We start from the raw sequence: 27,058 nt of genomic DNA on the forward strand, positions 1-27,058 counted from the left end.
ATAGATTGATTAAGTATATTATTACCTTTTTGCTTTAGAAAACTTATTTCAAAATCTAGAAATCCAACTTTTCATTCTTTCTGCTAATGGCTCTATATAATGGGCAACCCATTTCTTTGTTGTAAAAATTGAACTATAGCAAAATCATTTTTTTTCATTCAAACTAAGATTTGACATCTATTTCAACTTGTTCAAACTCATTTGACTGATCAGAACGTAATTCATCAGTAGATTTAGTTTATGTTTAGGTGTTTGAGGTGTTATGCCTTACAAGTGCGAACTGATATTTTAATTGTTTAGCATATTTACTTCGACTTATCACGTACACTGTAAAAAAATTCCGAAACGTTACTGGTTATTTCGTGGAACGTCTCGGGATTTCACACGTTTTCACCTATTTCCCCGTAAAAACAAGTATTTTCACAAAAAAGTTTCCTGAATCGCTACAAGTTCCACGCGTGCAGACTTTTCACTCTTGTGGAAAATAGTTTTAGCAACCAGTTTAAAGATTGAATGAGCGTGTTTATTAAGTGTATCGGCCTGACGTTGCTTACGGCCTGTCCCGTTTGACTAAGCTCTCAATGAGAGCAAAAAAAGTCAGTGGGTAGCTACAGCTTCGCAAGCAAGGAATTGTAGGCAAGAGATATGCTTAGTTCCTTCTTGAATAGCTTTGGCAGTGGTCGCTCTGATTTTTATGGAGCCTTCATGGTAAATCAGGAAGGTTCTAATCAATTGCACTAAACCTATGATAATTTTTCTTGAAGATTTTAGAGATATGACTGGCTGTAACAGGGAATATTTCGCATTTCTTCAGAAAGTTTTAAGGTTAATTTCAGAAAGGTTACTGACTTTTAGCAGAGAACGTTCCTGGTTTTTCCAAGATATGTTACTCGAAGAGATTGGGCATATCAGCTGCCTATTATTTTCCAGGAAGGTTTCTGAATCGTTTTTACAGTGTATCCTTATAAACAAAGGGATCAAGTATCCCTAATATGCGATTTTTACAAACACACTAGTTCTATTATTAACAATCAGTGGCAATCAGTACTAAAAGTATGTCTCAATTGTTAAAGGCTGTCTATACTTTAACATTACACTTCCGTAGTTTTTTTAAGTTGTGTATAACGGATAATGTAAACTTCATAATGCTTTCCTAAAAAAAAAGTTTCTCTTGACACATTCAGACAATCATTTCTTGAGCTAAAACAAAAAAGCTAAAAAAAAACAAAGTGTTGCTTGATTTTATGTACAAGTATAACTTTAACATAATTGTCAAGTTTCAAATCTCTATTTATTGGTTTTGGGACATTTTTGGCTGTGGAATCATGTATCCCCAGGGATCAAGTATCCCCAGTCTCCCCTATCAGTATCGTCATTAGAGATATGGAAATAAAAGTAATACTAAAGGAGTGAAGAATATCATGAATTTCATAAGAAAATAACGAAGTTTGAATAAAATCGAAAAATCTATGAGCTATCATATAAAGTGGGACAAATAAACCTACATAAATTTTATGAAAGATTTGAAACAATATGACTCTTTGTGTCCTGAAAAAATAAAATTTCATTTTCAAAAAATGAAGAGCTTTTTATAAATGATCCTCAAAGAATAGATTCTGGATTGTAATTTGCTCTTGCGTTTTGTAACGTCTGTAGAGCAGTGAAAATTCTTAAGCAGCAACTCTCTAAAATGCAACTTTAAAGCGTGGTTTCGCTCTCTTTATTTCTTTCAATTCGAAATTTTGGCGAAAGTAATAAACGTTTCTTCGAAACAATCTGATGATAAAATGGGTTCGATTAAAATGCGAATTCCGTTGAAGATTTTAACTAAAAACAACCACACACATAAACGCAGAAATTTTTCTCCAAAATGTGCATCAAAAACACCTTCAACTTTTCTATATCTATTCATGTGAGATACTTTCTGTTTATTCTTGAATATTTCCAGTTTTAAACTTTTAATGATATTTTACAGATAAGTATGTACTTCTCAATTTTGTTTTAATCAATGTACTAAGAGCGAGAGCAAACTTCAAGAATCATTACATTGTACTTCCTTACATAGTGGTTCAGTTCACGTTCATTAACCTGAAAAAACATACACATTTTTTTTTTCTTTCGTTTGGTTTTGTGGTACTTCATCATTGTTACCAAAACAACAGACAGAATATACTCCTGTTACTGACAACGTTTACGAATTAAGCCAATTGGGGAAGCTTTTTTGGAGCAATATATCTCAATCAGTTGCAGATAGTGTCCACGCTTTAACGAGCTTATTGTTGAAGAGATTAATCCATATTTATATTGCGTTTCAAATTAGTTTCGCGAAGTGCAAATGGACATTGATGTTCAAATGTATGATGATTTGGTAACCAAATCGTTTCTAAAGGGGGGGGGGGTTACTACGAGGCGTAAGTTCGTTTAAGAAGGAGCAAAGGAGGCGCGCTCATGTCACGGTTTGAGAGATTTTGTACATTACTGCTGCATACATTAATGTGCATCTTACAGCAGAGAGGGTTTTTTGTGATTGATTATTGCATCATAATATAACTTAAAATAGTGAATTATAAACGAAGTTTAATAGATAAAATTCTAAAATTATACACTGACATTTATGAAATATAAAAGCGTTTAAAAACACGGCAACTATAGAAATTCATACGCTCGTAGAAAATTCGAAAATAAAAATTAAAGCTTAAAACATTACAATTTCAAAACCTGGCTGAAATTCTTGATTGCTAAAATTTGGAATTTGTCGGAAACAAATTCATTTCATAAAAATATCAGTGTAAAAAAAAATATCTTTTGCTTACTTGAAGATTTGCAGCTATTTGTACTGAGGTAAAGCTTTTTGTTATTTTAATTTCAAGATCGGTCATGTTTTTAGATCAATACACGCCTCAGAATTTTTCTATTTCGTTCAGTATAACGTTAGATGAGATTTACGCTTTGATAAATTCTTGTCAGTTTTTTTTTAACCGTATGTTTGCGACGCTTTAAAGTCCCTCTCCAGTGATAAGTTCTGTAAGTGCTTTAGTCAGTACCCAAAACCAGTCTTAAATCTCACACTAAGCGTCTTAAAGAACAAAAGATCAAAAGATACTTCTAAAAAAGCAACAAAAATGAGAGAGTTTAATGTTTTTATTTTGGGTAGCGTATTAACAAAAACCTAATGCTGACTTTATATTTTTAAATGATACGCATTGGGAAAGAGATAAAAAAAAATGCTAAAAAATAGATTCACTGGGGGGAAAATCAACTTAAAACTCTATCATGTTCTGAAAAAGAAACTAGGGGCTAAGCTTCAGAGATAAATATAGATTTCGCTAATGGATTTTAAGTAAGAGCCTATGATCTGCAGTGGTAACTGGAAATTAGCTTTCGTGACTGGTAGTGTTTTCTGGTTTGATTCCAGAAGTTAATGTGTCTTTTGTTCAGCAGTAAAGTCAATACTTAATGTCTTTTATTCAGTTAAGAACAAACTCGCGAATTATTTATGCTTCTAAATATTGACTTTTTTAATACTGTTAGGTAGGATGAAGGGTTTAGTTTTTTTTCTTCTGGCAAAAATAAAGCTTTTTTTTTTAAATTTTTTGCGCCGAAATTATTTTTAAACTAAGTTTATAATTTAGCTTTTGTAGAAATCCTACTAAAGTAAAACACAAAAATAATATAATTTTACATTTACGGAAAGAAGAGCATGGATCTAGAAAACATATTTAATTTTTTTAGCAACACATTTATGAGTAGTGAAACTCCGGTAACTCAACACGCGTATAACTCGACTATTCCGCTAAGTTAACATTTATTTTTTCAATGGTTTGCCCAATGCTAATTTCAACAGACGAAACACTTTCTAACTTGACACACATTTACAGAAACCAGTGTTAATCGACCTGCACTTGCTATTGTTGACCAATTTTTGCTTCCGATGATCTTTCTCACTGACCATTTCTGGAGTTTCGCATTTAGATTTGGTCAGAGAAACAATTCTTTTCCGAAGGAGCTTTAGAAAGAAGGCGCCACGACACTTTTTGTTTTATATATCTTTTTTAACAATGTACTAAGCTGGGCGTTTTCTCTTTAACAGATCTGACTGACAAGGAACTTCTGTCTCTTTAAAAGTTATAAACTATTCTTCATAAAGAATTCATACTATTTATCTTGGTATGCAACTTTTCAAAAAAAAAAAACAGAGTGGAAATGATTTTTTCATACAGGGTGATACAAAAAGAATGGCAGAGTTTTTTAACACGTACATTTCTAAGAACAAAAATGATTAAAAACAGATTTTTTCCCTTATTTAAATGATTCTCAAAGTTATCTATCTATCCTTTTCCTGACGCCCAAACGATATCACACTTGTACTCAAATTCCTGCCTATATAACATATAGGCAGGCTTTGTATATGTAGTTATAACATATACAAATCACAAAAGCAAGTGCTACAGTGATCCACTTCGTCAAGATTAACAACGGTAAGAAGGAAAGGAGTGATAAACACAAAATCCTTTACTTAAACGGTCTAAGGACCTTTAACCTTTAAAATTTTCGATTTTCTCGAAAAAATATATGCTATGCATACTATAATTCTGAACAATTTGATACCTTATTTATTACAATACGCCAAAAAATTTTAAGTTATCGTAAAAATGCATAAACCTTCCCCATAGAGATTTATGTTAACTGCAGCTGTTTAAGCCTCTTTTTCTCAGGTGCCGGTTTCTTCGGTTTTCTGGTGTTGCGTGCATGATATTTCAGTAACTTTCTTATATATTTCCATAAAACTTTTCATGCATGTTTGTCTGATATATTTTTATGACCTGATTCAAATTGTAACTAAAAATGAAAGTTAATATTTAAAAAAAAAATTTTTGCCCAAAATTTTGGAAATTTTCGATATTAGAAAAAAAAAATAAATAATTAAAAAAAATAAATTTAGGTTCAGGTCATAAATATAAACCAAATAAACATGCATTAAAAGTTTTATGGATATATATAAGAAACTTTCTGAGATATCATGCGCGCAAAATGAGAAAACGTAAGAAACCGGCACCTGAGAAAAAGAGGCTTAAACAACTGCTGCTAACATAAATCTCTATGGGGAAAGTTTACGCATTTTTACGATAACTTGAAAAGTTTTTGGCGTATGATAATAAATAAGGTATCAAACTGTTCAGATTTAAACTATGCATAACATATATTTTTTCCCGAAAATCGAAAATTTTGAAGGTAAAAGGTCCTTAGACTTCTTAAGAAAACTATCACATAATATTTGGTATTACGTATGACTTAGGAGAGTCAGTAATTAAGTGCTAAATCACCTCTCCTGTGGTCAACATTTTGACTATTGCAGTCCTCCGCAGACGGAGCTCATATAGGGAATAAAGATCAGGCCCGATAAATCCAAAACCTACGCAAGATTCAGGAACTGTAGGGAGACACAGCTGGATCCGAGCAATCTCTTCCATTGCATTTTTGTTGCCTCGACACACATACAAATCGACTCTAACTGCTACAAGGACACACTTCTATATTTATTTTTTCCTCGTACTTCTTGCACTTGTCACACAACAACAACTGACCCGTCCGAAGCATTTGTGTTGTTTTTTTTTTCTTACGAATAACGGCAAAAGTGTCACACGTTTGTTTATTTCCGCTGATAGCGACAGGTGCAACAACTTTAAAATTATGTCTTTACTTTTGAAATTTCATTATGTATTAAGGACGTTATAGCGCACCAACAAAGAATAAAATATTATGATGCTGCGATTTACTATGTTAAAATAACTGATGATTTTTTTTTAGATTTCATTGCAACAGCATAATTGTGGTTTGCCCCCAAATGGTAGATATTATTTTAGCGGTACCCGCCCGCCTTGCCTGTGGTAAAAAATTTAAAAGCCATTTCGTTCGTCTGTATATTTAAAGGCAAAATCTCTAATGCGTAAAGTAAATTTGGCATACATATTTTTGATAGATTGAAAGTTAGCCACCAATGACTACCAGATGATTAGCCTCAAGTAATAAGCCACAGTGGTATTTTTTACGAGAAAGAGGCAAAAGAAAACGAAAACACGTCCGCATGTAAAGTGCGGCTCAATACTGTTGGCGCTCAGTGAAAAATTCGTCGGAAGTGTGGAGGGCAGTACGCCTATAAGCAAATCAAGAATTCGATGCGTGCCTCATCTGGGAGCTAGGCACTAGTTTTCAATTGAGAAATTTTTCTTATCGCACCAAAAAACGAGCCGATGTGTGCATCACATGACTTCCTTTTGCTCCAATTTTAATGTCATTTTCCCATTACTGGCAAATTTAATGTGATTCAACAGTTTACTCTCTAAATATCACCACCACTGGCCGAATTGAAACCAGATTTAAAAAAAAACGCCAAATGTGTTGCCAAGTTGGCGACAAAACTTGGCGACCAAAAGACTGGTGATATGTTTCCAAGTGTCGCCAAATTATAACACCACTTGAGTATACATCGAAATTAACAATGATTTCCCCCCAAAAAGGGGCAAAAGATTCCTTTAGATACACCCGAATGCAACCAAAACGGGAAATGCACAACTAGACCCCACTAGCAGTCTACGTACCAAATTTCTACTTTCTATGACATACTGTTCTTGAGTTATGCGACATACATACGCACATACGCACAACCGCATATACTCACATACGTACATACGTACATACGGACGTCACGAGAAAAGTTGTTGTAATTAACTCGGGGAATGTCAAAATGGATATTTCGAGTGTTTATACGTTCTTAGGCACTTATCCGCGTGTGGTCGGGTTGTAAAACGAGCTGATGTGTGCATCACATGACTTCATTTTACTCCAATTTAATGTTATTTCCCCATTACTGGCAGTTTTAATGTGATTCAATTGTTTACTCTCTAAATATCACCAACAGTGGCCAAATTGAAACCAAATTTAAAATTAAAAAACATCGCCTAATTTGTCGCCAAGTTGAAGACAAAACTTGGCGACCAAAAGACTGGCGATATATTGCCAAGTGTCCGACAAATCATAACATCACTTGAGTTTACACTGAAATTCACAATGATTTCCCCCAAAAAGGGGCGAAAGACCCCCTTAGAAGCATCCGCATGCAAACAAAAGAGAAGGTGCACAACTAGGCCCCACTAGGAGTCTACGTACCAAATTTCAACTTTCTCTGACATTCCGTTTTTGAGTTATGCGAGATACATACACACATACGCACATACATACGTACATACGGACGTCACGAGAAAATTCGTGGTAATTAACTCGGGGGTCGTCAAAATGGATATTTCGGGTGTCTGTAGGTTCTTAGGTATATATCCACGTGTGGTCGGGTCGAAAAAAAACTCAACATTCATTCGGAGGTGAGAAAAATAGAAATTAAGGCCGATTTTTGAATGAAAATTTTTTCGCAAATACAATTTTTCCTTTTTTGTAAAAGGAATTCAAAAATGCTTCACAGGAAAAAACTTGATATGAGGTATTTTTACGAGATTTCCAGTGACGCCTTTTTACTTTCTTTTACAAAAAAGGAAGCATTGTATTCGCGAAAAAAATTTCGCTCAAAAATTGGCCTTATTTTCCATTTTGCACATTCCCGAATGATTGTTGAGTTTATTTTTCAACTCGACCACACATGGATATATGCCTAGGAACGTACAGATATCCGAAATATCCATTTTGATGGTCCTCGAGTTAATTACAACGAGTTTTCTCAAGACGTCTGTATATACGTATGTATGCGCGTATGTGCGTATGTGTGTATGTGTGTATGTATGTCGCATCACTCAAGAACGGAATGTCCTAGAAAGTTGAAATTTGGTATTTAGACTCCTAGTGGGGTCTAGTTGTGCACCTCCCTTTTGGTTGCATTCGGATGCTCTAAAGGGGATCGTTTCCACCTTTTTGGGGGGAAATCATTGTTAATTTCGATGTAAACTCAAGTGGTGTTATAATTTGGTTGACACTCGGCGATATATCGCCAGTCTTTTGGTCGCCAAGTTTTATCGTCAACTTGGCGACACATTTGGCGATTTAAAAAAAAAATTTAAATCTGATTTTAATTTGGCCGGTTTAATTTAACGGTTTGGTACATGAATTTAATTCCCCCCTCCCTCCCCTTCAACGCTTAGATTCCTCAACATAAAAGTACATCTGTACGAAATATAATGACTTTCGGACAAACAGTGTATTTGTCCGCGAAACATACACATAAACGCACACACGAATTAACTGAATTACTTTACGCATATAAATGTGCCGTGCTACATAACCTAATGTTTATCGGTAGCGTACATTTTCTTTCTTTATAGTGGTTGGACATTTAATCGGAACTTGCAGCCGTTATAAGAATATCCGACTCGCCAGAAAAAAAGAAGGGGTCATAATTCTGCATCACAGAGTTAGACTTACGCAAGTCCAAAAATTCAAATTTTTGGTTTATTAGTGCAATGTTTGCATAATTTTATTCCGCATCGAACCATGTGAATGTAACTCTGGAAAAAAAATCCTTTATAATTTCTTACCAGTGTTAAACGCGTGTCTCATCCTTTGTATACGTCAGACGAACGTTCTGCAAAAATTTCGCTTAAAAAGGAAACGAAAAGTGCAAACATCGATTTTATTGGTATTTTTATTTTGGAGTGTTATAGTGAAGGTTAAATATCCATCATAACTTTGAAAAGCGTTCTGACTGGCTATAAAATGTGAACTTGTTTGCTTAAAAAACATAATTAAATAGTTTAATATAGATTAATACGACAAACGTTTTCCCCTTCTCCTGTGAAGTAGCAGTTCTGTGACTTACGCTAGCCTGGCTCTAAGGTACAGAATTTTCCGATTATTTTACAGAGTACATATCCATTTCCCTTAATTCAAACATCACTTTCGAACAACATATAGCAGACTATTCTGCGGAGCTTAAAACACTACAAAATGAAGAAAAATATTGTCAAAATTTATGGCCGAGTCTGTTAAACGTAAAGTTAGCGCTATGTACTCAGACTCCTAAAGCCTATATTTTATCAGCACCCATATGTGACCACATCCATTCACTAAATTGATTAGTCGCTTTGCTGTACTTGGGAATGAAATATTTAGCTGCCGAAAAGCTTAAGATAGGATTTATTGACCATTATATCATCTCCAAGCTGAGGCGATATTGATACTTTCTCAAGAAGAAAGTTACAAGAGGTTCTCAAAAACGTTACCTTAACAACGAGAGAGGGACTATAAAGTTAAGCCTCTTCAGTGTTGTTTTTCAATTAATCATAAAACTGGAAAAATACTTGGAAATAAGTAATGCAGCAATTTAAATTAACATAGGCTAATTTTTATGCAGAAAATAGGTTAGGCGTGGTCCATAAATTATGTCCTGCTTATTTTCAAACATTTTGGACCTCCCTTTGTCACAACTTTTTCACTTTACATGACCCTTCCTCTTGTCACATATCTTGGATTAGCAATTTTTTCTTAAAAAAATGCGTGATACCACACTTCTTGTTACTCCCTCGCTTGTCACAGACTATCACTCTATCATAAACCCATCTCCCCCTTCAACGACAGATATCATTTGTGGACATTCCCTAAGTTATCTTATGATCTTCTCTATCAATCATGCTATATAGTAGGGAAAAGGGTTAAAAATAAGGTTTTTTTTCAACGCTTATCCATACATATTATAAATATCTTGATTAAAATTTGTATATGCATAAGTGATAGGTGTGTGTGTGTGTGTGCTTGTCTTAGAGCATTGGGAACTACGTCGACAGACAAATGACGCATTATTCAACGCGGTCAGACCATGCGGAAGAACATGCTTTAATGTAACAATCCACCCCCCCCCCCCCCCAAAGTACACAAACATTTTAAATCGGTTCTTGGAGTCGTGAGAACGGTTTGAAAATGTCTGTGAAGCGTTTAAACAGTACGTGTACTACCTGGGCCTTAACTGGTGAGATAGGAGGTCTTAACACCCCAGAAAACGGAACATGCATTCGTTTTGTAATGTGTACATGCATGGCGTTTTATGTGTATGTGTCAAGTACGGTACTGTTTCTGTTGTTAATAAGTAATTAATACAAACATGAATGCAAATTTTACTATTTTACTTTGAATTTAAAATTGTGTTTTTCAAATGAACTAAAAAAAGTCATACAAGACAATTATTTACTTGAGTAACAAGTATATATTAAAAATTAACGAATTGTATTTTAACATACGCAATAGAATCGATTTTTAACTTGACATACATATTTTTTTCATGTCAATTCTTGCATGCATCTATTTTGCAGTTTTTCAAAAATTGCATATGAAAAATGTAACGAACATCAGTGAACATTTGACTGGAAGAATAAAAGAATGCTGAAAAAGTCTTGTAAAACAAGTGAAAAAAAAAAAAACTAATGATTTTACTTCCCCTTTACTCTGACACAACTTTAAAGTTGATGTTTTATATTTCACAACATGTAGTATACCGCCCTTCTGCTTTCAAACATCATAGTGAAATCTCGTTTATATTTGAATGAAAACGGAACTCGAATCAAACGAAACAGCACCTTAAAATCCTGTAGCAATAAAAAGCAAATGCATTTCATTTTATCTCTCTGAAGGATTTTATCGTAAAAAAAAATCGCACTTATATGCAACTACCTTTTTTATATTCACCCGGTCGTTTCAATTCCTTCGTCGAGAGAGAGAGAGAGTTCGATTCTTTTCATTCCTCTTCCCTAACCTTTTTGACATAAAATGGGTAAAGTGTTTTGTTTGACACAGCAGAGTACGCTGATAATTGTTGAAGTGCCACTTTAAAAAGAGGGGATTTAGGATGAGTAACCTATGCCCTCAGATCCTGCGTCTTAGGAACAGTTCAAATTCTCATAGGAAGCAGAATCATTACCTATATTTACACTTTAATGGGTGTTTGATAGGATGGGTCGAAAAACTTTTTTTTTCCTAATCGATTTCTAATAGTGCGAAAACTTGCGCATTGGCATCCTAATAACGGTAAAATAATAAAAAAAAAATATATAAACAATTTTTGAAATCGCGCAAGAGTCCTCAAGTTGAGAAAAAATAGTAAAAATCGGCAATTTTTAAAGATGTATATTTTTTTCAAAAAATTATTTACTTCATTTCGAATATTATAAAAAATACATTTTGTAGTTACCGAAATGTACGTAAAAAAACTTGGGGGAACACTGTCGATTATTTGAATCCGCGCAGAAAGCCTTAAAATACCATTTTTAATGTAAAAGTCATACTACGTATTTAAAAAACTTCTTAAGCTGACAAAAAGCTATAAAAATATACTATTAAACATCCATTTCAATGTTTTACATACATTTATCTTATGCTGAAATGACTCAGGACTCACCACAGGGCAGGCCCAACGTTTCAAATTTTCCAGGGGAGGGGGGGGGAGGATGCAAATTAAGTGGAAGTTTCAACGGAAAACAGCAAAACTCATGCCCACCCAAGGTCAGCAAGTAGCGGTGTAATCAGGTAGCGGTGGCAGCAATTCCAATCCACCTCACCACCCTACCCAATCAACCAACCAATATGGATGTGATTCAGTATGCTGAAGTTCTTTAAATTCTGACTTCGTTTCAAATGTCCTTGATCTGATTGCCATTTAATATGGATACCTTCTGGGTTTTCATGCTTGCAACAGTTTCTTGCAGCCTTTATCACAAGTTTTGTACATATCTTTTCCGTTTGAGTGTGGTATCAAATATTCAAGCTATGGCAAGACTTTTACTTTCAATGAAGGTCAAAATCTTTTGTTGCCATATTTGACAACAATTGTTAGTGGTACCAGTTTACACCTGAGCGATCAATAAGTTCAGGATAATCCGCGGGTCGAAAATTAATTAATGAAAGCTTGAAGAATCATGACGGCTCATTTCATGTGCTTTCAGTATTCTCCTGCAGCCTATTTCTTGAATGTACTGTGTGTAGTCCCCGCTACATCACATTCTCTGGATGACAAAAGAACGAGTATCTATGAATTACGGGATTAAGAATGTCTTTAATGTTTTTCGGTAAATATCTTGTTGTTTGAGTGACCTTTAGTATATGTTTTGACCGTCTTTCATGGTGTAATGCATCTTAATATAAACTAAACAGGAGCGTAGGTGTTTATTATAATTTTTGCAGTATCAACATTACGCTTGTTGGACTAATTTTGGAAACATTAAAGTCCTTACACCCAGTTAGCACAGTTAACCGTTGGGACTAACTGAGGAGTCTGGTATTGTTAAAAGAGCTAATTCTGGACCACTTGTTGAAATTTCTGTGCTCGGGGTATGGAAATTTAAACGAAAATGGGAAATTTCCGTGCCATGCTTACTCAGTAGAGAGATGTATAAAACTTGTGACAGAGAGTGGCGGAGAAGTTTGCGGGAGTAAAATCACGTATGGTTTTATTAAGTGGACACCATTTAGATGAAGATCTTTGATGAAAAATTTTATACTAAGTCAAATTTTTCTTAACTTAAACAGAAAAACCACTCACAAATTAGATGGTTTGTTGGGCGGGGTGTTTGTGGGTGGAGGGGGGGGACTCTATTTGCTGCTTAATCCACGTAGTGATTCCTGAGCCAATTTAACAAATTGGAGAAATAAGTAAAGCATTAAAACGGAAGTTTAGTATTTATTGAAAGCCAAAGCCTTGCCATAGATTGAATATTTGATACCACACTCAATCGGTAGAGAGGTGAGCAAAACGTGTGACAGAGGATGAAGGAAAGTGTGGCAAACGTGAAAACCGAGAAGGTTTTCACAGTAAATAACAATCAGATCAAGAAAATTTGATTCGATATCAGAATTTTAAGAACTTCAGCATAATGAATAACATCCAAATTGGTTGGTTGATTGGGTAGGGTGATGAGTAAGAGTCGACTTGCTGCCACCGTCACGTGGTTGCGACCGTTACTTAGGGGATAAGGGAGTGGTTCAATTCCCCCCCCCCCCCCCCCGCACACCACGGTTTTGAGAAGTAAATGTACTTACATCTAAGTGGGAATGAGTTTTACTGTTTTACGGATGTTTAATATTATATTTTTATAGCTTTATGTCAGCTTAAGTATTTTTGAAATAATATGACTTTTACTTTAAAAATGGTATTTTAAGCCTCTCTGCGCTAATTAAAATAATCGACAATGTGCCCCAAGTTTTTTCTATACATTTCAGTAACTACAAAGTGTATTTTTTATACTATTAGAAATCAAGTAACTTATTTTTTTTTAAAAAAAGTATACGTGTTTAAAATTGCCGATTTTTTTGTATATTTTTTCTCAACTTGAGGGCTCTTGCGCGATTTCAATTTTTTTAAATAATTTTTTCAATTATTTTACCTGTTATTAGGATGCCAATGCGCAAATTTTCCGCGCTATTAGAAGTTGATTAGGAAAAAAAATGGTTTTTCCACCCTAGTGTTTTCCCTTATCTAGTGTTTGACGATCAGGGCGAAGTTTTCCTCCCAATTTTAAAAGTTTAACTTTAAGAAGAAATTATGATAACTGCTTCCTTTCTAATGACAATTGAAAAGATTGTCTCAATTTAATGTTCTCTACGATGCTTGAACTTCTAAAGAACTAAAGAAATAAGATTATGATATATATATATATATATACTCATGAGACAGAAAATGCTTTTGTTTCCCGTTTGATTTAGGAGGAAAACAAGTCCATTTCTTTAAGTCCCGCATCAAAAATATCAAATACAGAATGTTTCGACCTTGTCGTAAATTTTTATTTAGTGCATTGGTATTTCTAAAGATTCAGTTTTGTTTTGAGATGAATTGAAACGGAGTTCGGAAAGAATGTCCTCCCTTTGTTGGAACATTAAGGAAAATGAATGTGATGCACGCATTCTGGCCACAATATGCAATAAAAAAGAGCCATTGCAAGACACCGTATGAGAATGCTCCAAAGATCCTACCAGACTACAAATATCAAACTTACTGAAATTTATACCTCCAACAGATTTACGAAAACGACACAAGAGGAATGCAAAGTCAAAAGATATCATGCCCTTCTGCGTGATACTAGTCAAAAATATATTCAAGGACAATAATTTTCTTTTCATTCACGTAGTAGAACTATTTTTAATGTGATGTTTTTCTCTAAAAAAAGATACCACCATTTATAGTCCCTCACAGTTTTGGTAAAGGGATAGATATTTATGTCAGACAGCACCCATAGAGATGAATTTATTATCTAAGTTTAAGATTTCCTGAATTTTAGGCACTCAAAAATAACTACCAACCACGTGGAAATGCTTATTTTTAAGGTATTTTCATGTCTTTGTTGCGATAAAATTCTACGATCTCGATAGTTATTTCTTGTAGAGGTAAAAGAAATGGCAGATGTTGAACTTGTTCATGTTGACAGAAACCCATAAGAATTCTGCTCATAAAGTTCATATAGGTCTTTTCGGTTTTGGAAAGGATTCACGAAACGCCATCGTTTTTCAGATTTATCGTCGAAAAAGCATATTACAGGTTTAAATATATAGTCCTCATACCGTTCTGTTCAATTTATTCTCAGATATTGTCTACCGTATAAATCATTGGGTCATTTGTGAAGTATTTCTTCTTTTTAAGTGAGTTTTGAAAATTGGATTTTATTTTAGTAAACATTTAAAGTAAAGTATTGAGAGCATGATACAATAATGTTCAACTTTCCCCTTTAAGAAAACACAATTAAATATTTTTTCGTGTTTTAAGAGGTCACTGATCGGTAAATATTGGCTAAAATTGATGAAATAATAAGTTTGAAATAATTCATTTCAAAAGATACATGTCGCAAAAAAAAAATTATATATTTTTTTTTCATTAATTATATTATTCTTTGAATGTTTAATAAAGATTAAGTATTTTAAATTTTCGCCATGCTCTTTAAATAGAATATGTGAATGAACTGTGTTTCGCTTTGAACTATGCTCATCACAAGGTTACTTTTATGCTTTGCTTGATGTTGAGCAGGTATTTATTGTTTGGGTTATATTTTCTTGGTAAATTTGGAACTATAAAATTTGTTAAATTTAAACTGCAGTTATCACACGAGATAAAGATACCCAAATTGTGAGATATAAATCCGTTTCGAAGAATATTTTTCGTTTTGTCCTAGAGCGACCATAGCAATGCACCGTCTATGAGCAGTCATTGTTGGAAATGAGTAGGTTAAGTACTGCAACAAAAAAGGAGAATTTTTTATCCATGTTTTTTATTTTTCGGCCAAACGATCAATTATACTTGTGATATGTCTAGTCTCACAACGTACATTAATTTTTCGAAAAAAAACTAAATGTTTCATAATTCCCCCTTATAACTTAAGGTTCTCTGTTTTGCAGTTGTTATACATTATTTAGAAAGGATAACTAGTTTTCTCGCTGTCAAAAGTCGTTGTAAAACTCGTTGCAAATAAGTGCAGCAAGTTAAAAAGTTAGCCTCAAAGTTAAGTAAAAATTGCCTTTTAAAGGGTAATTTCCACTTAATACTTTGCATTGGAAAATGAGTTCTAATTAGCCTCAGCTTATGTACATGCTATTCTCACAGTTGTATAATTTAGATGTTTCACAAAATTTTTATTTGATTTTTGTTTTGTTTTTTCTTAAGTTTTTAAATTTTTTTCTTTGAACACTGTAAACACAATTTCCTAATCATCCTAAAAAATTATGGGCAGCTTATGTACAAATTTCTGCATGTAACACGGCTGGCAAAAAAGAAAAAAAAAAGAACAGGAAAGTTTCTCGTTAAAAGAGAGTAACTTTCCTAAAATTAACCTGGAATCCTCCTGAAGATATCAGAAACGTTTACAATAAAAGTCTGTCATGTTTTTGGCATAAATAGAAAAGCTGGGTACCTTTTTGGTTTACCAGGAAAACTTCGGAAGCAAATACAGCCGAAGCTAAGGCAGAATGGCAAGCAGTTACCGAATAAAATATTTGCCAGCAATTTTTTGAAAGCTACAACATCCAGTAACGTCATCCCGCTTTTTTATTTATTTTTTTTTTGGGGGGGGGGCTCAATCAATCTGAAAGAACCATAACTGAGCTGAAAGCGAAAAAACTAATTATAAAAATTCCTGAATATATTTTTATACTGATGCTAAAATACCATCACAGCAGTAAGACATCTGCATTCAAGAGCTTGTAGTGAGCCAGGAAACTTTTTTGTAAATCGTAATTTTCACAAGAAACTGATGTTAACCCCTGAAATCTCGAATAGTTGCCAATATACGTATAATATGTGACCGACGTTTAAGAAATTTCTTACAGTGAAAGTATTTTGTAAATCATAGCTTTCTGCTTTTTTCCCTTGCTCTTTTGATCTTTCATGATTTTTATTAAATTGTTTATTTTATTTTAAGATTTCCTAAATTTTCATTTGCAATTATGAATTTTCCCAAATTTCTCATTTAAAAGTTTTTTTGTGATTAAAGCTTACTAACTTTTTGAAGTTATGAGCTACCGCAAACTAATGATTTAATGTTGATTGTAAGCTTTTGCATTTGTTTAATGTCACATTGCTTATTAATTGTAAGCTTTCAAACTTTTCAATTGAATTTGTTCCTTCAATTTTAAGATCTCACGAGCTTTTTAAAATGTTGATAAAAAAGACGATATATCAAAAAGTTTGAGAAAATATGTTAAAAATGGTTTGATTGTATTATAATTACTTGAAATTATTAATTAAACAACTAAACAATTTCTACCTTGATGACCAGCAGAGCGATTCTATTGATTGAAAAACCCCTCCGGGACCCAGATAGCGATAACAAACTGCTATAAAAAGAAGCATCAAAATCAAGATCTTGTCAGAAAATCGAAACAAGAAGTAAAATATTTTTGAAGCGTAAAACCTAAAGAGCTCTGAAACCAACACATTAAACTTGGATGTAAGTCGCTTCTGGTCACACCAGGGAAAAGGGACCTACTTCAAACGTCCTTCAAATTTCATAATGCACCAATGGTGAGATGGCTCAGTCTCCAGAATGCCATTATGAGACTTAAAGCGTCTCTTTTTCTTCTTTTGTTGCATAAACGAGAAGAAACGTAAGTCTTTTCTTTTTTTTTTTTTTTACATTTTGAAGTTAAGCGAAAATGAAAACAGCTTGTGAAGTGCTTTTTACGAGGAGTTGTTTCTTTAAAGAAAAACTTTTTTACTTAAACTAAGATTTGCTTCTTCGTACTCTTGATAGTCCACCAATCAATGAAGATGTTTAAAGTTAACCGCATTTTTTTTTTTCGTTTTTCGGTCTTTTTCGGAAACAAGTGTGGTTTTTACGAATGTGAAGAGCAATAAGAAGCTTTCGCTGTCGTGATTTTTTAATAAAAGTTTTCCACTTTTGAATAAATTTTTCAGTGTCGAGTTAATTCTTTGCCTTGATGTAAAATAAAAAGTAAAAAGTAAAATAAGAACTCTCATTCCAAAAATAAACCATTCATTCATCATTTCTTTGAATTGAAATATGTTTTTAAAATAATACTTGCTAATGTAGGACAATTATTTACACAGAGACGTACATACGGGCCATTCTGAAATCAAGGAATTGTTTGACCCCTAGGATATACCAGCTCATTGTTTATTATTTTTACGTGAGACAATTAGAATTAAGTAGATAAGAAGTGCGCTTTTGATGGTTGATCTCTTAACTTTACATATTGTATTTTATTTTGCATACTTTTTCAAAAAAAAAGAAAACTCAGAAGGTTAACCTCCTTTGACTGTCCCCAACCTTGGTCTTTTAGTGTTCACTGAAGAAGTATAATTGTTTTTTTTCCCCGGCAGAAAACTGGCTTAAGTATTCCTCAATTCATTTGGTCATTCATTGAAAATTGAAATGACGTTTTTGCGCATATATTTATATTTTATTCCGGGATTGAGAAAACTTTGGGCTTTTATTTTCATTTGTTGAACATAATGACCGTTATGTATCGTTTAATAAAGTATCAACTTTCCAAAGAGTGCATGAAATACAGATTTGCACGTGTTGCGAACGTGAGTGCGGAGTCACATACACAACATGTATAAACAATTATTTTTTAACTTTAAAAAAAAATATTCTAGAAAGGTTCCTTTTTTTGAAATAGATTAAAATCGTGCCCAAGTTTTAAAATTCCGGAAATAAAGTGCAAATGAATACGCCAAAATGCCTCATTCGTGCAAACAGATTGCGGAACAGATACCTATGCATGTATAACAAATAATGTAAAATAATTGAGATAAGTGAGCTAAAGTTGGCCACAGCTATAGACTTTGATGATTTTCATTGTTTTCTGGTTATGTGTATTTGGTTCTTTATGTTGAATTTTACTCATGTGTAACGCAGATCTAGTGAAATTTCTTTTGATCAGTACAATTATAATGCAGTAGCTTTTTTGGCCACCTTTGGAGCATAGTGTCTCAAAATTCGCCTATGTGTTGGAAGCCCGTTTTAAATGACAAAACAATTATCTACAACGTATAAAAGAGTAATGTAATGTTTACTTAAAAGAAAAAAAAAATAAGATAAATAACTAGAAATAAAACAATCAACATTTTTTCCATCCAGTTTCATGGCTTCACCTGATCTGACATTTAAAAGCTTAAGCTAAGCAAAGGCTTATAGTGAGCATTTGTAAGTTTACTCTGTTAAATTTATTAGAGTTAAAGTGAGTTTACCTTAGGAACCACTGGTCTATCTTCGGCTCACCTACCTTATTTTAATTTGATTTGCTGCTGTTTTTTAAAAACAAAATTTTACACGGGGTACTGAGGAAAACGTCCATAGTTTATCTTGAACTTGATGAAAAATCCACTGTAGTATCACCAGAGAGAATGTCTGATAACATTGTCTCTCTCACCACAACAGAAGCTAAAGTCAGCCATTTTATTTTTCAATATGTTTGAATCCACTACAGTTTTATTTTGTTTTTGAAAAAGGTCTTTAACCCTCTAAAATCAGATGGATTTTTCTTGTTTTTGTAACCTCTATGCACTTCGTTACGTCATTAATTTTAGCATTGTTGATCTTTTTTCAGTTAAGTGTTATTGAAATATCATTTTTTTCTGCAAAATCTAACTATCTCCAGTCCTTGAAGTTAGCTTTTAAGCACTGCTTTCTACTTAATTGACACCTCCATGGATTGTAATGACAACAGAGGTGACAGTCAACTATGAAGCGAATGGGACTGTTCGGCGTTGCCGTTTCGGTGCCGTATTTTCAGCGCGAAACCAATTTTGGCGCATCCGTTTTAAAGCAGCCGTACGGCGCGAAAGTGATTATTATTAGTATATATTGCTTTTAAGTTTTACAAAGAACAATCTCTTACACATTTTAAGATAATGTATTATAGATGATTTTAATCGTAAATTTTTCATTAAACTCATATATTTTGTGATTTTTTATTTCCTGTAATTCTTCGATAGCACTAAATTGTTTACTAACACTATTTAGAAACAAAAATTAATAATAATAAAATTAAAAAGTAATAATTATAATTAATGCACAGTGTAAATTAATAAACCATTTTTTAAAAGAGGAATTAGCAATAATTTTATAAATTGATTATAGAAGAATACCAGCTACAAGTGTTTAGAACTAACTTTCAATAATAAATAATTATTTACGCAATTAAAAAAAATCAAATATTGTCCTTAATTTGCCTGATTGTACACACAATGGCTTGCAATAATTAAGTTAAGCTGTTTAGTCAGTTTAAAAAGTGTTTTCTTCTCATGGCCAATCCTAGCCGGTGGGCAGAGCGTGCATCGCACGCGAATGGCCAAAATATCAGGTGGCCGTACGTTGCATCTAGTTTTATTAATCAAATAGTTGTTTTGGGCAATTCCAGCGTTACGTGTGCGACTTTTTGACACCATTTCTTTGCAAACAACAGTAGAAACCAATATGATATGTAAGAGTTTTGGTGGCAGTTTTTTTTTTTTTTTTTTTCAGAGGATAACTCTAAATCTTTTTTATAAAATTTTAATTACAGCCTTATGTCTGACTCAGACAATTTTAAATTAAGATATACCTCATTATATTTTGTAATTTCCTGTGAAGTTTTAGAAGTTAAATAAACAAATTAGACACAAAATGAATTTTTGTGTCTAAGTACACAAAGTAAGTATTCTACATTTTTTTCAAAAGCTCGTTTAATAGCAATAAAAAATATTTTATTATCGTTACGTGTGTGACCGCGTGCAGCAGTTACGATGGATACACTAGTAAAAATTCACAGTTTACTTCGGATCTTTGCCAAATTGCGCACAGGGGTTCTTTGGTGTTTGAGAACCTACATTGGGATTTTGTCCCCGGAGGGGGGGGGGGGACTCTGGCCCCACATGGGGTCTTCCTTATTCAAATTCAGCTTACAATACATCTTTGCCAGAACATACATGAAACGAGATAGTTGGGTCTATTAGTAACAATGATCACGATTTTTGAGTTAAAAAAAAGGCCAAAGACGCCTAAAATCCGTTGAATTTCTTAATATTCTGCCGGTATGAAAGATTTTATAAGATAAGCCCAAATACTGAAATGTATGAATAAAAAAAGAAACGAGCTGATGTGTGCATCACATGACTTCCTTTTATTCCACTTTAATGATAAAAGTGCCTCTTAGTTAGCAAACAAACATTTTACATATTTTCATCCCAAGTTTGTTGCGAACAAAGCAAAGAAAACGTTTTATACAGATAAATTTCCCCAATATTCGCAGTTTTAATGTGATTCAATAGTTAACTCTCTAAATATGACCAAATTGAAACCAGATTTATATTTCAAAAAAAAAAAAAAAACGCCAAATTTGTCGCCAAGTTGGTGACAAATTATGGCGACCCAAAGCCTAATATATTGCTAAGTGTTTGCCAAATTATAACACCACTTGAGTATGCACTGAAAAAAACAATGATTTTACCCCGAAAAGGTGTAAAAGACCCCCTTTGAAACATCCGAATGCAACCAAAAGAGGAGGTGCTCATTTAGATCTGACTAGGAGTCTACGTACCAAATTTCAACTTTCAAGGACATATTATTTTTGAGTTATGCGAGATACATACGCACATACATACATAGACACATTCGCATATACATACGGACGTCACGAGAAAACGCGTTGCAATTAACTCGAGAATCGTCAAAAGGGATACTTCGGGTGTCTATATGTTCTTAGGCATATATCCACGAGTGGTCGGGTTGAAAAAAAAATCTTAATATTCATTCGGGGACGAGCAAAATGGAAATTAATGCCGATTTTTGAGTTAATTTTTTTTTTTGCGAATACAATACGTCCTTTTTTGTAAAAGGAAGTAAAAAGAAAAACAGAAAAAGAAGCTATTGTTCTGAGAAAGAACTTTTTGTATCATTAGGTAAAATACGCAGTTTTACTACATTTACATCAGTTCGTTTCAAGGTTATACTCTTCGATCAATGACTTTAACGTTTCATCATTTTTCTCATCCTCCCACACTCGAAGCCGTCGGTAAAAATATAAACAACATTTGGTTTCAACAAAAACTCATTAAAATTTTTATTATTTTCAATTCGAAACGATTCTAAAACCAACCATCCAAGTCTGATAACCCTTCAGGGAGATCTCAGACGTTATCGTTTTTTCTCTACTGATATCAGGGCGTAGCTCAGTTGTGTTTTTTCAGTTTCCTTCGTTTGATTGCTAAATTCGTGTCAAAAACAGCAATGTTAAAACAGAAAAGCGCGTTTCAAACAAAGGCGTCTCAAAAGTGCTTTTTGTGAAAGTTCCTTTTTTGAAAATATCTTTTGGTTAATATTTTCGAAGCATTGATCGGTTTACCGTGTCTCAGATGTTGCAACTGTAAGGACCCCACAACATGGAGGCCCAAAAAAAAAACAAATGAAGTGCTATGCAGCACTGTAAAAAGATTCCGAAACGTTACTGGTATTTTCCGTGGAACGTCTCGGGATTTCACACGTTTTCACCTATTTCCCCGTAAAAACAAGTATCTTCACAAAAAAGTTTCTTGAATCGCTACAGGTTACACGCGTGCAGACTTTTCAATGTTTTGGAAAATATTTTCAGCAACCAGTTTAAAAATTAAATGAAGTGTATCGGCCTAAGTTTGCTTACGACCTGTCCAGATTGACTAAACTCCCAATGAGAGCGAAAATGTCAATGGATAGCTACAGCTTTGCAATGAAGAAATTGCAGGCAAGAGATACGCTTGGTTCCTTCTTGCATAGCTTTGGCCGTGGTCGCTCTGATTTTTATGGAGCCTTCTTGGTATCTTAGGAATGTTCTAATCATTTACACTAAACCTACTTATTTTTTCTACAAAGTTCTAGAGACATGACTGTCTTTGACAGTGCAGATTTCGCACGTCTTCATAAAGTTTCAAGGTTTATTTCAGAAAGGTTACTGACTTTTAGAAGAAAGCGTTCCTGATTTTTTCAAGATATGTTACTGGAAAAAATTGGGCACATCAGCTGCCCATTATTTTCCAGGAACGTTTCTGAATCGTTTTTACAGTGAGACATGATGAGAAATTAAATGCTCCAAAGACAAATGAAATGCTCCAAAAATGCTATGCATCTGGGGCAATGGTAGGAGAATTTACGTTTTCTTCGTAGCGAACTACAACTACAACTCCTTTGTTACAAATGTAGTTAGCTATAACAACAACTACTTCTTTTTTAATGTAGTGACTACAAACTACTTTTAAAATATAACTGTTTCTTCGCTACATTAAAAAATATATAAATTACTGAAAAGCAACATCCTAGGAACGGCCCTGGTTTTCACAGCTATTGGAACACTAAAGTTATCGTCACAGAAATACAAATTGCCTCAGCACAGCTCTAAAAGATTGACAAAGAGATAGGCCTGGTACTGCCATTCCTTCACTGTAAAAACGATTCAGAAACGTTCCTGGAAAATAATGGGCAGCTTATCTGCCCAATTTCTACCAGTAACATATCTTGAAAAAGCCAGGAATTTTTTCCGCTAAAATTTAGTAACTTTCCTGAAATTATCTTGGAAAGTTCCTGAAAAAACCAGAAATCTTCCGGTTTAAAGCCAATCGTGCCAATGAAGCTTTAGAGTAAACCTAGGTAGGTATAGTGCAATAGCTTTGAATCTTCCTGATATATCAAGAAAGTTCCATAATCAGTATCGGAAACATGGCCAAAGCAGAATTGCAAGAAAGTAACAAGAATTTTACTCTTCTGCAATTCTAAGCAGTCCATGGACTGATTCTCTCCCTTTGACAGATTAATCAGTCTGGACGGGCCACAGACGCAATGAAGCCGATATACTTTATAAATACGCTCAATTAATCTTTAAACTGGGAGCTAACGATATTTTTCACTACAGTGAGAAGTCGAACTTGTAGCAATTCAGAAACCTTTTTGACGAAAATACTTGATTTTTCCAGGAAGTGGATAAAAACCATGGAAATAACGATACGTTACACGGAAATAACCACTGACGTTTCGGAATTTTTTTACAGTGTTGAGAATCTCTCAAGATTTTATTCTGTAAGTTTTTTTAAATAAAGCATACCATGCTCATATGCATCACCTTTCCACTATAGTATTTTTTTTAAAAGCTCTGTTACAGCTTCAAATCCGCAATTATTTCTCTCAAACTTTTTTCTTTTAGAAATTAAGACTTTAGGATTTGTAACATTCAAAAAGTTCAGAGTGTAAACATTTGGCACCAAAACATTTGCGCCGTATGAAATAGAACCAAAACAGCCGCGCCGAATCGTAACAAACCGACCATGTAAGAAGGCTTATGATTCATAAAATTACAATCAGTTGCCCCAATTAGACTTTTACAAAACAGTTGCAGTTAAATTTTCTTTGATGATCCGAAAATTTAGCAAAATACGAAACTACGTAAGTGAAGCTTATAAAATTTAATTTTTGGGTATTAAAGGACACTTATTCTCATATAATCTCTCATAACGTAACTTAAATATGTCTTCAATATAATATTAAATTACCTATTTTATTGTTTTTATTTCACATTATGCTATTGTTTAACGTCACTTCTATCCTCCTTGCTCAGCAAAATTAGGAAACCTGTAATTTTCTTGGACTTATTTTATGAAATGGTAATTGTATTAGTTTCATTATTAGTATCCTTAAGTTTATATTTCAATTTTGTTATTTTTTTTTCTTTCTAATTTTTATCCCCTTAAATTAATCTTAATTTCAGAATTGCCGCAAGATGAAATGTTGTTTTTAATCGCCTTAGATATAATCGATTGCATTATTAAATTCAACTCTAATCTTCAATTTATGTTGAACGTAATAATTCGCGTCAGTTTTACATCGAATTCTTTTCAGAAATGAAATTGATTTTATTTTTATAATGCACGCGAAATATACAGTGCTTTAAATCATCTGCGGATTCTAAACCAGTGATATCCCCCCCTTTAATTGGTAATTGATTGAATCAATCAAATTTAATCAGCGCCTCCAGAACCATCTAGTGCATTGTATTTGAACGTAACAAAGTAAGCAATTAAGATGCATTCACGTATAGTTTTTAGGTCAAAATTTTAGAATAATCTGCTATTCCAACTTTTTTCCTTAATCAATAATGATTTTCTGTTTTGCTTAAATGTATAAATTATTTAGTTATAATGTTTGTTTTGATATATATATATATATATATATATATATATATATATACTGTAAAAACGATTCAGTAATGTTCCTGGAAAATAATAGGCGGCTGATGTGCCCAATTTTTTCCCGTAATATACCTTGGACAAACCAGGAAAGTTTTCCAGTAAAAATCAGTAACCTATCTGAAATTAACCTTGAAACTTTCTGAAGAAGTGCAAAATCTCCTCTGTTAAAGCCAGTCATGTCTCTAGAACAGTCTAGAAAAATTAAGTAGGTTTAGCGTAATTGATAAGAACCTTGCTGATTTACTAAGGAGGCTCCATAAAAATCAGAGCGACCACGGCCAAAGCTATGCAAGAAGGAACAAAGCATATCTCTTGCCTGCAATTTCTTCATTGCAAAGTTGTAGCTATCCATTGACTTTTTCGCTCACATTGGAGCTTAGTCAATCTGAACAGGCCGTAAGCAACGTTAGGCCGTTACACTAAATAAACACGTTCATTCAATCTTTAAACTGGTTGCTAACAATATTTTCCACACCAGTGAAAAGTCTCCACGCGCGCAACTTTTAGCGATTCAGGAAACTTTTTTGTGATGATACTTGTTTTTACGGGGAAATAGGTAAAACGTGTGAAATCCCGAGACGTTCCACGGAAATAACCAGTAACGTTTCGGAATTTTTTTACAGTTTATATATATATATATATATATATATATATATATATATAAATTGTCTGAAAAAGTGTTCGTACACTTTGGAATTTTTAGTAAAACCAAAATAACGCGAAACTAAATTCGAATATGAAGTCTAATATTTTTTCACATCATTCCTTTGTCATTCTAAATACAACCCAGTAGTTTTTTCAAAATATTGACGGATTTTCTTTTTGAAATGGGTCAAAAAACGAGGAGACAGAGAAATAACACGCCACAAAAGTCATCCCTTTTATTTTTTGTTTATTTATTCCTTAATATTGTGCTTATTACTTTAAAATGGATGGCATTCGTGAAAAATAGCGAACACCATTCGAAATTTGAATTTTTCCCTCACATTAGCGATAAATTGGTTTGAAATGTCTCTCAATCAGTTAATTTATTCCACTCTATAGTAAAGTGCTTGATAAAATGTTTTGAAGAAAAGAATTGGACCGAAAACAAAGGAAGAAAAGGTCAACCGGCAAAATTAACAAAGCGTGATCGGAGATTTAAAGTTAAAAAAAAATATGAAAAATTACACATTTGAGTGCTGTAAAAGTTTTCCCCGAATTAAATGAAAATTTTTACATTTAATTTTCAGCTAAAATTGTTCGCCAAGTTCTCTGGTTAGCTTTATTAAATTGGACCTCTTCCCGCAGAAATGTTCTTGGTCGTGCGAAAAAAGAAAGCTTACACTTTTCGTAGCAAAATCAATGATAAATAAGCTCAAAACATTTTGGAATTACGACTTACTTACAGATTAAAATGAATTCAACATTTTTGGTTAAATTGTTGTACAATTGTAAATAGAAGAAAAAAAATATTAACTTAATCTTAAGAACTTAGTTGGACCAGTTAATCAGGACGTTGAAAGTGTTTTTGTGTGAGGGTGAATATCAGCATTAGGACATGGTAGTTTGGAATTTTTTGATGAAATGATGAAACATGCTGTTCATTTAAATATTTTTAAAAACAATTTTAAACTCTTAGCCAAAAATGTGGTTATCGGAAACCATTTTTTTTTAAAATCAAGATAACGATAAGAAGCACACGGTTTTCAACGTTTGCATCTAGTGATTCAAAAATTGTCCTAATTTTAGAAAATACCAATTCAATCTCCAGATTTGAACTCAATGTAACATATTTAGAGATGTCTGGAGGCTAGATTACGTAAATACAGCTTTGAAACGATAAGAGAGTTAGAAACAGTAAGACTCAAAGTGTGATTGAACACTTACTCAGAAGTTACGCAAAAAAAGATAGAAAAAACAATGAAATATATTCCCAGAGGTTTAAAAGGTGTTGTTCATACCGCATGATATTCTACTAAACAATAACTTAATAAAAAGTTAGTTTACTCAATAATATATAGACATTTTTTAAAGTGTGCGAAAACTTTTGTGACATATAATTTCCAGTTTTTTATGGTTTTTGATGGTAAAAAATCAAATTTTTAATATTTTTTTTTTAAAAACATTTCATGTAGTTTTGTTGAAAATTGATCTTATAATTAAATACCTATTCAGAAATATTAATTCTAACCAATGGATAGGAGCCTATTTCATTGAAAGTCGTAGGTGTACGAAGACTTTTGGGAGCCACTGTATATATACAGATATAGAAAGAGAGAGAGAAAGAGAGAGAGAGAGAGAGAAAGAGAGAGAGAGAGAGGGGGAGAGAGAGGTAAATCATTTTATTTACACAGTGGAAGACAACACCTTTATCCAGTACTGAACAATTCCGATCAA

The sequence above is a fragment of the Uloborus diversus genome, chromosome 3, assembly GCF_026930045.1.
Source record: "Uloborus diversus isolate 005 chromosome 3, Udiv.v.3.1, whole genome shotgun sequence".
In the NCBI taxonomy this organism is placed as follows: Eukaryota; Metazoa; Arthropoda; class Arachnida; order Araneae; family Uloboridae; genus Uloborus; species Uloborus diversus.